General features: G+C 42.8%; 1 pseudogene; it reads right to left on the reverse strand.

Moving 5' to 3' along the window:
* Positions 1-383: 383 nt before the first annotated feature.
* On the reverse strand, positions 384-1,787 carry LOC122895386 (annotated as a pseudogene).
* Positions 1,788-15,720: the final 13,933 nt, after the last annotated feature.

The raw sequence follows: 15,720 nt of genomic DNA on the forward strand, positions 1-15,720 counted from the left end.
GGCTATAACTTGGGACCCCAGTCATGACAGGACAGGCATCCAAATACTGCTGCTTTCATGGGAGAGGCCATTGAGTTCTTCAGAGATGATGCAGTCAGACACTCTGGGGCTCACCTCTTGTGGAAATTCCTCAGCTCCTGCTCTGTAGCCCTTCTTTCCCCAAATACACTCTTTTTTAAAAAAATTATTTATTTGATAGAGATCACAAGTAGGCAAAGAGGCAGGGAGAGAGAGGAAGGGAAGCAGACTCCCCGCTGAGCAGAGAGCTGGATGTGGGGCTCGATCCCAGGACCTTGGGATCATGACCTGAGCCAAAGGCAGAGGCTTTAACCCACTGAGCCACCCAGGCACACCCCAAATACACTCTTTTTTTTTTTTGTACAGATGGCACATGGTGCCAATTTTATTTGCAGTTATTATAGTACTCCAACTCATGTTTACAAGTTACACCTTTGCCATAGCCTTGGCTAAATCTTGAACTAGTGCAGAATTTAGCTGTGCCAGCGTACTGATCTTCGTGTGCTTAGATGTGGCATACTTGTTCTTGATGGTCATGTGCTTTGTAAGTCCACGATTCACCATGACTATATTCTTAGCTAGGTGTTGCATAACACTTAGAAGGGATTCTTCAGTGTATGATAGATAATGCTGGAGAGTTGGTGTCCATTCACCGTTATCAAGAATTTTCAGTGCTAAGCAAAAAGCTCCTGCTGCAATCTGAGAAGGAGGAAAGTGCACCATATCGTAGTCAACCATAGTTAGTTCCATCAGGTATTTGGCCAAAGTATGTTGCTCAACATCAACCTCTCCGATCTTAGATGCTCTCCGAAGGAAATGCAGGGGTAGAGGGCGGCCCAGACCAAAATTTAAAGATCTTAGAATCTTCATTTCCATCTGTCTGTTTTGGTGCTTAGTATAAGTGTTGTCAGTCACAAAGGCAAAGTCACCATTTCTGGAGGGTACATTTCTTCATATTTGCTTGCAATAAACATGGCAGTGACACCAACCAGCTGCAGCATCTTCTTGGGCACACAATTATTCTGCATGAATCGATCAATAATGGAAACAGTCATGTACGTGGTCTCCTGAAGTAACCTGAACTTCATCTGAACCTGTACTAGCCAGTCAATAAGGATAGCTTTCATGTTTCCAGTGACTTCACGACCCAGTAGGTATTTTGGTCTGATGGCTTGCTCTTCCTCAAGTTGTCTCAGATAAGCATAAATATCTTTCACATATTCACTACAAAGGTTTGGATCAGCTCCATCTTTGGCATCCACACCATTCACTGCAAGAATTACATCAGAGAATGCCTGACACGGGTATTCTTCTGCAGGAGCACATCCAGATGTTTCTGTTGGGCTTGGAGAGGGAGTAGCAACCAAAATAGGCTCAGGCGAAAGTTTTTCTTCTTTAACGGGCTCAGGTTCTGGCTCAGGTTCTGGCACAGGCTCGGGTGCCTTCTCCAGAGGTTTAGGTAATTTTTTAGCAATAGCTTTTCCAGGAACCAAAGTTTTTGCTTCCTTTTTCAGAGGCAATTTGGCCCGTGGTTGTTCGCTGACTTTGTTACCAATGTCTCCGAGGGCTGTTCTCGGCCTCAGCCCGGGCTTGGAGGCTGTAGTCGTGGCCAGAGGCATGCGCTTTGCGCCCGCCATGCTGATCTTCGCCTTATTTTCCACATTAACTTTTGCGTTCCTGGTGACCCGGAGCGCCATGGCTTCTTCTTCACCAGGCAGCAGCTCAGTGGGGAGAAGCAGAGCTCGGGAGTCACCAACCAGCCGGGGACCTGAACCCCGCACAGCTCAACAGCCGTTCCTCCGCAGCACACCCCCAAATACACTCTAGAAGTAGTTATACTACTGCCAGATCCCTTCATCAAGGCAGGTGGTTGTCTTAGGCAGGGGCTGATCACAGCACTTTGGGCCCAGCTACTCTGGTGGCATTCACATGGCCTAGGGTGTCTCATATAAGACAAGGGCATACTTCTATCTCTCTCCTTGCCTGGCCATCCTGGAATGTTCTGGTATATACTCTGTTCCTCCTCTGGAACCCTCTAGGTGGGAAACCAGGACTAGTCTCCATGGTCTTGTAGCTCTCCATATTCTGAGACATGTTTCAGGTTCTTCTGAGAACTCATTAGCCTTCATCTGGGCCTTCAGTTCTTGCAGTTCAGGGCAGAAGAGTTACCTGTAATATCCATGAGGGGTTCTTTTGGAGCAATACTCTCACTTGCTTTGAGGTTGGGAGACACTGTGACTCTCTTCCATTGAGGTGGGTGATGATGGTGGAATTTGCTGGGCTGGACTTGCCTCTTACCAGGAAGTCTCAAAAGCTGTGTCTGCAGAATTTCTTTCTTTTTTTTTTTTTAAAGAATGTGGGGCAGTGTTTCAGTCACTGTCCTTAGCTTTGGGGTTTAAAAAAAAAAAAAAAAACCTCTATCAACTTACAGCCCAAATAGCACCATTTGAGAATGTAAATTCCCTAAAATTTCTCCAGCTCTCAATGTTATCAAACTCAAATTCTTTATCTCTTTTTGCCAATGTGATGGGAAATAAAGAAATAAAGAGACTGCGGATTTTGAGGAGCTAACTGAGGGTTTTGGAGGGGAGGGGGAGTGGGAGGTTGGGTGAGCCTGGTGGGGGGTATCGTGGCGTGTATTGATTGCATGGAGCCCTGGGTGTGGGGCATAAACCATGAATTCTGAAACACTGAAAAGAAATTAAAAAAATAAATAAAAATTTTAAAAAATGCAAAAAAAAATTAAAAAAAATCTTAAAAAAGAATACTTTCAATTTATTTTTTTTTGTTTTGTTTTTTTCCCCCCAATTTATTTATTTTCAGAAAAACAGTATTCATTATTTTTTCACCACACCCAGTGCTCCATGCAAGCCGTGCCCTCTATAATACCCACCACCAAATTTTTATTTCTTTTAATACTTTCTATTTAAAGAACATATATCATCCCAAGAAATTTTCTCTTATATTACAAAAGAATAGTCATGAGTCATGTTATCCATACAGAAAAAAATACTAGTTTGATAACTATGGTCATTTATATAATTTTATAATAAAAGAGAGCATGAGATCCCCCCCAAAAAGAGATAAATAGTATCCCATTGTTCTTTTATTTTAATTTACATATTTCTCTTTACTTCTATTTATTGACTAGTAACATTTTCTCTTTAAAAAATTGCCTGTTCAGGGACCCCGTGGCTCAGTCTGCTTTTGGTTTGGGTTATGATCCCGGGATCCTAGGATCAAGTCCTGCATTGGGCTTACCAGGAAGACTTACCAGGAAGGTTTACCAGGAGCCCAATCCTTCCTCTGCCTGTCGCTCCCCCTGCTTGTGTACCGCCCCCCACCCCGGCTTGTGCATGCACTCTCTCTCTTTCTGTATCTCTCTGACAAATAAATTAATAAGATCTTTTTTAAAAATTGCGTGTTCAGGGATGGCTGGGTGGCTCATTTGGTTAAGTGTCTCACTCTTGGTTTCAGCTCAGGTCATGATCTTATGGGTTGTAAGATCAAGCCCTGTGCTGGGCTCCACACTCAGTGGGGAGTCCGCTTGAAGATTCTCTTTCTCTGTTCCTCCCCCCACTCACATATGCTCTCTCTCTCTCAAATAAATACATAAATCTTGGGGGTGGGGTGGGGGAATGGATGAGCGTGGTGGTGGGTATTAAGGAGGGCACGTATTGCGTGGAGCACTGGGTGCTATATGTAAACAATGAATCTTGGAACACTACATAAAAAACTAATGATGTGTTGCATGGAGACGAACATAACACAATTAAAAATATTTCCTGGAGGGAACCTGGGTGGCTCAGTTGGTTAAGGGTCTGCCTTGGGCTCAGGTCATGATATAAGGGTCCTGGGATTGAGCCCCACATCAGGCTCCATGCTCAGTGAAAAGTCTACTTATACCTCTCCCTTTTCCCCCTCCCCTTTTGTGTTCTATCTCTCAAAAAAATAAATAAAATCTTTAAAAAAAAGACTGTTCAAGGCATTTCTGCAAAGACAATATCCAGATGGCCAACAGACACATGAAAAAGTGTTCCACATCACTTGGCATCAGGGAAATAAAAATCAAAACCATAATGAGATATCACCTTACACCAGTCAGGATGGCTAAAATTAACAAGTCAGGATATGACAGATGCTGGTGAGGATGGGGAGAAAGGGGAACCCTCCTACGCTGTTGGTGGGAATGCAAGCTGGTGCACCCACTCTGGAAAACAGTATGGAGTTTCCTTAAAAAATTGAAAATAGAGCTACCCTATGACTCAGCAATCGCATTACTGGGTATTTACCCTAAAGATACAAATATAATGATCCAAAGGGGCACTGCACCCAAATGTTTATAGCAACAATGTCCACAATAGCCAAACTATGGAAAGAACCTAGATGTCCATCAACAGATGAATGGATAAAGAAGATGTGGTATATATACACAATGGAAATCTATGCAGCCATCAAAAGAAATGGAATCCTGCTATTTGCGACGATGTGGATGGAACTAGAGCGAAGTAAGTCAATCAGAGAAAGACAATTATCATATGATCTCCCTGCTTTGAGGGATTTGAGAGGCAACGTGGGGAGTTTGGGGGGTAGGAAAGGAATAAATGAAACAAGACGGGATCGGGAGGGAGACAAACTATGAGACTCTTACTCTCACAAAACAAACTGAGGGTTGCTGGGGGTAGAGGGGTAGGGAGAGGGTGATTGGGTTATGGGCATTGCGGAAGGTATGTGATATGGTGAGTGCTGTGAAATGTATAAACTTGGCAATTCACAGACCTGTATCCCCGGGGCTAATAATATATTATATGTTAAAACAAACAAACAAAAAAAACAAACCCCACAGGCTCTATTGATGTGCCCTTTGGCCTGGGTATTACTGCCTTAGAGTCTCTGCAATTCCAAACCCAAACTTCTCCTACAACTTTTACCTGTTTGCAGACACAAGGGGGCATTGGAAACTGAGGCAGAGAAGAACAGGGGAATTATAAAAACTTTCCCATAGAGAGTCATGAAAAGGCAAGCTCTAGTTAATACTATTTCTCTCTCCTTTTGCTGTATCTGAGTTACTCCACAGTTAATTTACCTTTTTTTAAGTAAGCAAGTTTGCACAAACTGTTACCAACAAATATTAAATAAGTCAATATTAACAACTTTTCAATAAACATAATTGTAATATGCTAAAAAAAGCCTGTTCATATCACTTGCTCATTTTTCTTTTTTTAAATAAGATTTTATTTATTTATTTGTCAGAGAGAGAGAGGGAGAGAGAGAGAAAAAGAGAGAGAGAGAGAGAGAGAGAGAGAGAACAGGCAGGCTAAATAAATAAAATCTTAAAAAAACCCCACCTGTTCACATCACTTGCTCACTTTTCTTTTTTTAAAATAAGATTTTATTTATTTATTTGTCAGAGGGAGAGAGAGAGAGAGAGAGAACAGGCAAGCAGAGGTTAGGAAGAAGCTGACTTCCAGCTGAGCAGGGAGCCCAATGAGGGACTTGATCCCAGGACCCTGGGATCATGACCTGAGCTGAAGGCTGATGCTTAAGTGACTGAGCCACCCAGGCATTCCCATTTGCTCATTTTTCTTAATGGGTTATAGTGGCTCTTTGTGTATTCTGCATACTTTTCCTTTGTCAATTACAGACATATATGATAAATATTTTTTCTTAATTGGACAGCTTATACTTTAACTTTATGGGGTTCTTTTTCTTGCAGTTTTTGGAGGAAGAGTTTAAAAATCTCTGGCCTAAGTGTCATCTGAGCAGTATATTTTGTGCCCTCTAAGTGCCTGAGGGCACGCTTCTCTCTACACTATGAGCTCTTCCCAGCAAGGAGGGACTTCCGAATCCTAAGCATGCACCACTTTTCAGTCAGGTAGAAAAATTCCTGTCCCTAAAATATTTCGAACTGGAGTATGAACTTGGATCCTTAATTTGTTTAGAGCATCCTAATTCCTAACTTTTGTTACAAAAGGAGTGCTTTAGAATTTATGTTTAGGGACACTTGGGTGGCTCAGTTCCTTAAGTGGCTGCTTTTGGCTCAGGTCATGATCCCGGGGTCCTGGGATCGAGTCCTGCATCTGACTTCCTGCTTGGCAGAGAGCCTGCTTCTCCCTCTCTCTCTGCCTGTTGCTCTCCCTGCTTGTACTCGCTCTGTCAACTGAATAAATAAAATCTTAAAAAAAATTAAAAAAATTATGTTTAATTTATTAATTTAATTACAGAGTGCTTTCAAATCTGTATTACCTCAGCCTCTTGGAGGGTTGGAATTATGTCTCTATTTTGAGAAAACTGAGGTTCTCAGTAGTTCCTAATGACAACTGAGTCATGCTGTCAGATCTGGAGCCCAAGTCTGTTTCTCCCAAACTGTGGCCTCTTTTGGCATGGTCTCCCATACAGCCATTGTTTAATATCCATCTTAAAAGAATTCGGAAGAATTTGGGAGGAGGATGTAACAGGTAATCTGAGCTCCTCAGAAGGAATGCTGTGTCAGTAAAATTAAAGGTAATCATAGACAATATAGGTTGTTGCTATTGTTTTTCTGGCTTTTTCCTGAGAGGAGATGCTGAGTAGAGAATTTAGCAAGACTGGTAGAACCAACAGTTCTAGGAAAGGATTTGAGAACTGGGAAACATCCCTTGTTTAGTTGCCCAAAGCCCGTCTGACCAGAAACATCTCCATCATGTAAATATATTTTCTTTTCCTTTAAATCATTATGAAACTTTATGAAACACATAGTATGACTTATAATATCAAGAATTTATTTATTTATTTATTAAAATATTTTATTTATTTATTTGAGGAAGAGAGAGAGAAAGCATGAGAAGTAGGAGGGTCAGAGGGAGAAGCAGACCCCCACTGAGCAAGGAGACCAAAGTGGGACTCGATCCTGGGACTCCAGGATCATCACCGGAGCCAAAGGCAGTCACTCAACCAACTGAGCCCTCAGGTGCCCGAGTTATTTATTTATTTATGTATCTACTTAAAACTTAAAGAAGATTTTATTTATTTATTTGAGAGAGAGAGCGAGAATGGGAGGGAGAGACAGAACCCTTAACTGGATTCCTTACTGAATGTAGAGCCTGATGCAGGTCTCTGTCCCAGGATGCTGGGATCATGGTATGAGTCAAAATCAAGAGTTGGCCACTCAACAGACTGAGCCACCCAGGTGCCCCTGCTGTTTTCTTCAAACCAGTGAGTGTCAGTGTCCTGGTAGGTATACTGGTAGGAAGTGGCAAAGCTGACTCTAATGCAGAGCTAGTTTACAGTTCAAAGACGAAGTAGGTTCTGCCTCTGGAAGGAATGTTCTACCAATTATAAGTTGGTTTTACTAGGACAACCTTGGCATTCATTAGTGACTGACACATGAGAATGTTATTTTCTTTTTGGAGGTTCCATAAACTCGCTGATTCAGTTCAGGAGAAAGTCTCCATTTGGTACTTAGCACCTCTCTGACACCTACTAGTTTTTTAACAGAGAAATCGCATGTCCAGCTCAGACCATTTAATAAGCAAAGACTTCTAGGAATTTAATTTTATTTTGTATTTATTATATTTATGTGTTGCTCTTACCTTCTATTCATAAAGAAGTGATACTGGTTTTTAGATATAGTTTTGACATATTAACCTTTAAAATATATGTATTGGAGGGGCACCTGACGGGCTCAGTCGGGAGCATGTGACTCTCGATCCTGGGGTTGCAGTTTGAGTCCCATGCTGTGTGTAGAGATTTCTTTTTCTTTTTTTAAGATTATTTATTTATTTATTTGACAGACAGAGATCACAAGTGGGCAGTGAGATGATGGGTGGGTGTGTGTGGGGGAAACAGGCTCCCCGCTGAGCAGAGAGCCCGATGTGGGGTTCGATCCCACGATCCTGGGATCATGACCCAAGCCGAAGGTAGAGGCCTTATCCCATTGAGCCACCCAGGTGCCCCTGTAGAGATTTCTTTATTTATTTATTTTATTATTTATTTATTTATTTATTGGACAGACAGAGATCACAAGCAGGCAGACAGGCAGGCAGAGAGAGAGGGAAGCAGGCTCCCTGCTGAGCAGAGAGCCCGATGCGGGACTCGATCCCAGGACCCCGAGATCATGACCTGAGCCGAAGGCAGTGGCTTAACCCACTGAGCCACCCAGGCGCCCCGCCTGTAGAGATTTCTTAATAATAATTTTTTTTTTACAAAGCAGGCAAGAATATCCAATGGAAAAAAGACAGTCTCTTTAACACATGAAGATATTGAAAAAATTAGCAGCCACATGCAGAGGATGAAGCCAGACCACTTTCTTCCTCCATACAAAAAATAAACTCAAAATGGATGAAAGAACTAAATGTGAGACAGGAATCCATCAAAATCCTAGAGAACACAGGCAGCAACTTCTTTGACCTCACTGCAGCAACATCTTGCTAGACACGTCTCCAAAGGCAAATAAAAACAAAAATGAACAACTGGTACTTCAACAAAATAAAAAGCTCTTGAACAGCAAAAGAAACAGTCAACAAAACTAAAGGGGGTAATATTCAAAATCTATAAAGAACTTATCAAACTCAGCACCAAAAAACAATCTAACCAAGAAATGGGCAGAAGAGGGGCCCCTGGGTGGCTCAGTTGGTTGAGTGTCTGCCTTGGGCTCGGGTCATGATCCTGGAACCAGGGATGAGCCCCATGGCAGACGCCCTATTCAATGGGGAGTCTGCTTCTCCCTCTCCCTCTGCTCCTCCCCCACACTTGTGCTTGCTTGTGTATCTCTCAAATCAATAAGTACAATCCCCCCAAAATGCAGAAGACATGAAGAGACATTTTTCCAAATAAGAAATAAAAATGGTCAACAGACACATGAAAAAATACTCTAAATCACTGGGGGTCAGGGAAATACAGATCAAAACCACAATGAGCTACCCTCTCACACCAGTCAGAGGGCTAAAATTAACAGTCTAAAGGCTAACAGTCTAAAGGCACACCAGGCTAAAATTAACAAGTCAGAGACAACAGATGTTGGTGAGGATGTGGAGAAAGGGAACCTTCTTACACTGTTCGTAGGAATACAAACTGTTGTAGCCACTCTAGAAAACAGTATGAGGGTTCCTCAAAAATGAAAAATAGAATTACCCTATGATCCAGAAATTGCACTACTTGGTATTTACCCAAAGGGTACAAACATAGTGATTCAAAGGGGCCCATGCACCCCAATGTTTATAGCAGCAATGTCCACAACAGCTAAAATATGGAAAGAGCCCAGATGTCCAGTGACAGATGAAGGGATAAAGATGTGGCAAACACACACACACACACACACACACACACACACACGAATATTACTCAGCCATCAAAAAAGGATGAAATCTTGCTATTTGCAGTGATGTGATGGAAATAGAGGGTATTGGGGCACCTGGGTGGCTCAGTGGGTTAAGCCTCTGCCTTTGGCTTAGGTCATGATCTTAGGGTCCTGGGATCAAGTCCCGCATCGGGCTCTCTGCTCAGCAGGGAGCCTGCTTCCCCCTCTCTCTCTGTGCCTGCCTCTCTGCCTACTTGTAATCTCTGTCTGTCAAATAAATAAATAAAATCTTTAAAAAAAGGAAATAGAAGGTATTATGCTAAGCAAAATAAGTCACTCAGAGAAAGACAAATACCGTCTGGTTTCACTCAAATGTGGAATTTAAGAAACCAAACAGATGAACATAGGGGAAGGAAGGGAAAAATAAAATAAGACAAAATCAGCAAACCACAAGAGATGGCTGAACTTGAAGAAACAAACTGGCCATTGCTGGAGGGGAAGTGGGTTGGAGAAAGGGACAATTGGGTCATGGGTATTAAGGAAGGCACTTGACGTAATGAGTGTTTATTCTACCGATGAATCACTAAATTCTACTCCTGAAACTAAAAAAAAAAAAAAAAAGAAAAGAAAAAAAAAGATGTTTTCTTAAAAAAAAATATTCAGGGGCTCAGTAGGTTGAAGTGTCTAACTCTTGATCTCAGCTCAGGTCTTGATCTCAGGGTCATGAGCTCAAGCCCTGCACTGGGCTCCATGCTGGGAGTGGAGTCTACTTAAAAAAGAGTCTTAGGGGCACCTGGGTAGCTCCGTGGGTTAAGCCGCTGCCTTCGGCTCGGGTCATGATCTCAGGGTCCTGGGATCGAGTCCCGCATCGGGCTCTCTGCTCAGCGGGGAGCCTGCTTCCCTCTCTCTCTCTCTCTGCCTGCCTCTCCGTCTACTTGTGATTTCTCTCTGTCAAATAAATAAATAAAATCTTTAAAAAAAGTCTTAAAAAATTAAAATAAAAAATAAAAAAGGTACATGTATTAGAGAAAACACACACATGAGCCCATGTGTAGTCCTACACTGTATGAGACACTGGTACTATGATTCTGGGGGGACAAGGAGAGAAATTTTTCACGGTGTACATTATTGTACCTTTTGAATCTTGAATCATATGAATATATAATGTACTAAAATATAATTTTTATTTTATTATTATTATTTTAAAAGATTTTATTTATTTATTTGAGAGAGAGTGAAAAAGAATGTGTGTGCATGATTGGTGGGGTGGAAGCAGAGGGAGAGAGAGAAGAAAACTCCCCATTGACCAAGGAGCCCAGGACCCCAAGATCATGAGCTGAGCTGAAGTCAGAGCTTTAACCAACTAAGCCACCCAGGCGCCCCTATATAACTTTTATTTTAAAGACAGAAATTAACATGGAAAAAGGAAATTTAAAGAGTCTATTAAAATGTATTAATTTACACTTATCATGACAAACACTGAGTAATGTATGGAATAGTCAAATCATTATATTGCAAGCCTGATATAAATATAACACTATATGATAATTATACTTGAATTAAAAAAGTAAATTAAGAGTATATTAATTAGATACTCCAGGTGGTAATGTGGATATGACAGGGCATGTGGTTTGTGGCAAAAATTGTGAAGGCAGTATGTGAGTTAAGGAAGGCTGGAAACACTGCTTAAAGGATCTGAGGTATTTTGGCAGGTTCCCTCTCAAGTAGTGGTGGCCATGTGGGTGAAGGGGGTCTTTGGTGATGACCAGGTGTTGAGGGAACAGCTCATCTTTCCTCTCCAGGTCTCAGTCTTATCTGTAGGGGGAAGGGGCTGGCCTGGAGTTTTCTCTGAGATCCAACTGTCTTCATTTGGGTTCCCCAGAAGCAGACCTTAAGGCAAAGATCCCAGTGAAAGCACCTCCTTATTTAGGAAGTGCAAGAAGCACCCACTGGTTGTGGAGAAGTGAGCCAAGGAGCCAGGGAAGGTGCATTATGAGGCAGGTTAGCACTGTGGGGAGTGACCCTTGCTTCCACTGAGAAACAGCAAAAAGTACCCCTCTCAGGCCACATGAGGCTAAAGAGTCCGGGCATTTAGACACTGACTCCTATCTGTCCCTGGCTGATGGTGACCCCAAGGGAGGATAATTCCCCTGCACTTGTAGTCTGCTTTTCACAGGGGCAGGTCACCTGAGACTTGGGAGAAAGTCCTCAGGCTGGGGGAGCACCTATGGTGGTGACAAGTCCTGGAGCCCACAGGAGTCCCCGTGTCAGTCACACCCTCCTACTCTGACTAGCTTAAAGACTGACTGATTTATTGGTGGGGAGGGGCAGAGGAAGAGGGAGGGGATCTCAAGCCGACTTCCCGCTGAGCCAAGCCCACGTGGGGCTTGATCTCATGAGATCGAGATCATGACTTGAGCCAAAATCAAGAGTTGGACGCTTAACCCACTGAGCCACCTGGGCTCCCCCAACTCTGACTAAGCTTAGAGTCTCTGCTTGCAGGCTTCCTGAGAAAGGTGGGGGCATGGGAGGGCTGGATGTGGACATAGTTCCTGGACATGAGCGACACAGAGGAGGAGAGGCAGGAGGACACGTGGAACCGGCATGGGAGGAACCCAGTAGCTAAACGGGTTCTCTGGGTGTTTCCTGTTTCAGCTGAGTCACCCTGTTGTCAAGACCCATTTGTACTCTCCGGCCCTGCCTGCTGCTGCTTGTCTAGGAGCAAACGTTCTGGGCTGGAGAAGGGACTGTGTAGGTGGCTTCAGGGACGACCAGCCCTTGCACCGTCTCTTCAGGTACTGCAGGCAGAATGGATTTCCCAAGAATAATTAGGGGCTAGGCCAGGATGTCTGTGTTTCTGGGTGAACACACATGGCAGAGGGAGAAGGGAGGTTGAAGGGGCAGATGTTGGGTTTGGAGGCGTCAGGAAATGGGCTCAGCCCTGGTTCTACAACCGAGAGCAACCAGGGAAGAACAAAGACCAGACCCGGTCCTGGAAGCAAGAAGCGAGGGCCTGGAGGAGGTTGTGAGCAGTGAGGTCACTCTGCTGTGGGGAGGGGCTGCAAGCCTGTTCCAGAGATGTTTGTTGTGTTTGCCTCTCAGCCCAGTACCCAATCATCCTGTCTTTTTTTTTAAAGATTTTGTTTATTTGACAGACATAGCAACTAGGCAGAGAGGCAGAGAGGAGGAAGCAGGCTCCCTGCTGCACAGAGAGCCTGATGCGGGGCTCCATCCCAGGACCTTGAGATCATGACCTGAGCTGAAGGCAGAGGCTTTAACCCACTGAGCCACCCAGGCACCCCCTTCCTGTCTTTTTAATTTTTTAAATTAATTTTTATTTTTTAAAGATTTTATTCATTTGAGAGAGAGAAAGAGAATGAGTGGGAGGAGGGGGAGGGGCAGAAGGAGAGGGAGAAGCAGCCATGGTGGGGTTTGATCCCCGGACCCCATGATCATGACCTAAGCAGAAGTAAGATGCTTAACCAGCGGAGCCTCCAGGCTCCCCTCATTCTTTCTGTCTTAACAGGAACTTCAGCAATGATTTGACAAAATTGCTTGCTCATTCTATACGTGAGGAAACTGAACTACCCACAGGAATTAGTTTCCAAAGCAATGTGGCAAGTCAGTGGCAGAACAAAGGCCAGGACCTCTCTTTCCCAACTCCTAGTTCAGAAATCTTGTCGAGATATTACTCCTACTTTTGGAAGTGTAAGATCTCTGGCAGAGAAACAACATACTGTACTTTTTTGCTAACCTGCAGGTGCACAGAATTAAGTTATGTGCAGTGCTTCATTTGTACACTATCATTAATTGGCCTATGAATGCCCCTCTTGTATTCTGTTACCACTTTATTATACAATCTGAGCAATCATGATTTCAGTACTTAACCCAACAAGTAGATTATTCCAAAGAATTTACTCATGGATGGATTTCTCCTCTATCCCCAGAAGTGACAATTTATCTGGATTTGTGGTTTTCATTTTTCCTGCTCCTTCTTTTAATTATCACACATGTTAGTTTCATTTTACTTGTTTTTGAACTATATGACTATGCCAAGAAAATGTTCTGTTTTGGGGGAACTGGCTTGTCTATTAAAATTTGAAGGGAGTTGAGGGAAATTGAAAGGGGAGGTGAACCATGAGAAACTATGGACTCTGAAAAACAATCTGAGGGTTTTGAAGGGGGGTGGTGGGAGGTCGGGGTACCAGGGGGTGGGTATTGGAGAGGGCACGGATTGCATGGAGCACTGGGTGTGGTGCAAAAACAATGAATACTGTTACGCTGAAAAGAAACAAAAAAAATTTTTCTTATTGTGAAAATTCCAAACCCATAAAACAGAGAAGAGGAATACTGTGAACCTCAGTATGCCCATCATCCAGCTTCAACAATTATCAAGATTTTTTTTAAAGATTTTATTTATTTATTTGACAGAGCGAGATCACAGGTAGGCAGAGAGGCAGGCAGAGAGAGAGGAGGAAACATGCTCCCTGCTGAGCAGAGAGCCCGATGCGGGGCTCGATCCCAGGACTCTGGGATCATGACCTGAGCCGAAGGCAGTGGCTTAACCCACTGAGCCACGCAGGTGCCAACAACAATTACCAAGATTTTGTCCTCTTGCTTCACCTATCATGTTTTTCTTGGAAGGCTTTATTTATTTATTTTAAAGATTTTATTTTAAAGTATTCCCTACTTCCAATGTGGGGTTCAAACTCACAACCCAAAGATGCTCTATCAGTTGAACTAGGCAGGCACCCCTCCCTGGAATACTTATTCATTCATTCATTCATGTTGCAATTTGTGTGTGTATTTCTTTATTTTTATTATGTTACGTTAGTCACCATACTGTACAGCATTCGTTTTTAAAAAATTAATTAATTAGTTTTATTTTTTTAAATTTAATTTAATTTCTTTTCAGTATAACAGTATTCATTGTTTATGCACCACACCCAGTGCTCCATGCAGTCCGTGCCCTCCGTAATACCCACCCCCAGGCTCCCCAACCTCCCTCCCCTCCACCCCTTCAAAACCCTCAGATTGGTTTTTGATGTAGTGTTCCACAATTCATTGCTGGCATGTAACACCCAGTGCGCATTGCAATCCTTGCCCTCCTAATACGCATCGCCGGGCTAGCCCATCCGCAACCCCCCTTCCCTCTGAAACCCTGTTTGTTTCCCAGAGTCCATCGTCTCTCATGCTTCGTCTCCCTCCTCTGGTTTTACCCCCTTCATTTCTTCCCTTCCTTCTCCTAATGTCCTTCATGCTATTCCTTATGTTCCACAAATAAGTGAAACCATAGGATAACTGTCTTTCTCTGCTTGCCTTATTTCACTTAGCATAACCCTCATGTCAATGGAAATGGTGGGTATTCGTCTTTTCTGATGGCTGAGTGATATTGCATTGTGCATATGAACCACAACCTCCTGGAATACTTTAAGGCAAATCTTAGATATCATTTCACCAAAGCCCTTCTTATTAGGAATGTAAATTTGCAAAGCACGTGTTAAAGTAAAAAGCAACCTTTCCATATTAGGAGATACAAATTTGTAAAAATAATTTTAATAAAGCCTGTAATTCAGTTGTCAAAAAAGTGTACTTGCTGTGGGAAGGGGGACGGGGAAACAGGTGAAGCGGATTAACACTTACTGTGATGAGCCCTGAGTAATGCGTACAATTGTTGGATCGTTATATTGTACTCCTGAAACCAGTATAACACTGTATGTTAATTATACTTGAATTAAAAAATAAATTAAAAATTACTTGTACATAGTCACTTGTGCATACTTCAGAACTCATTTCTGAAAACTGTTGATTGTTTTTCTTTAAAGATTTTATTTATTTATTTGACTGAGAGAGAGAGCCGGAGCAGAGGCAGAGGGAGAAGCAGACTCCTGCTGAGCGGGGAGCCCGATGTGGGGCTGCATCCCAAGATGCTGGACCCCGACCCAAGCTGGAGCCAGACTCTTAACCAACTGAGCCACCCAGGGGCCCCAGCTGTTGACTTTTTAAATGTAATCATTTTACTATCATCACACCTGACAAAAATCAACAATTTGGATTCTTTAACAGGCAGTACCAGGAACCTGCTAATTTGACTTAACATTGTGTTGCTAGGATGATCATCCATGGTATTCCGTTTGGCTGTATAAAATTCTATTTATGCCTTGTATCTGTTTGTTCTCTTATCACAGACCTTGGATCTTATACAGATCTTATAAGACCAAGGTCTTATACAGACCTTGGATCACTTCCAGTTTTTACTCATTGCGGACAGTGTGAATATGAATATTATTGCATGCTTCTCCTGGCGCATATGTGCTAAGTTTACCTTGACAAATTTGTGAAAGTAGACTTGTTGGGTAGGGTATGCAGAGTTTGAACCTGTGTTTCAAAAGTAGTTCTTTCAGTTTTCACGCTAACCTGTAATG

Source organism: Neovison vison, chromosome 14 (genome assembly GCF_020171115.1).
Source record: "Neovison vison isolate M4711 chromosome 14, ASM_NN_V1, whole genome shotgun sequence".
In the NCBI taxonomy this organism is placed as follows: Eukaryota; Metazoa; Chordata; class Mammalia; order Carnivora; family Mustelidae; genus Neogale; species Neogale vison.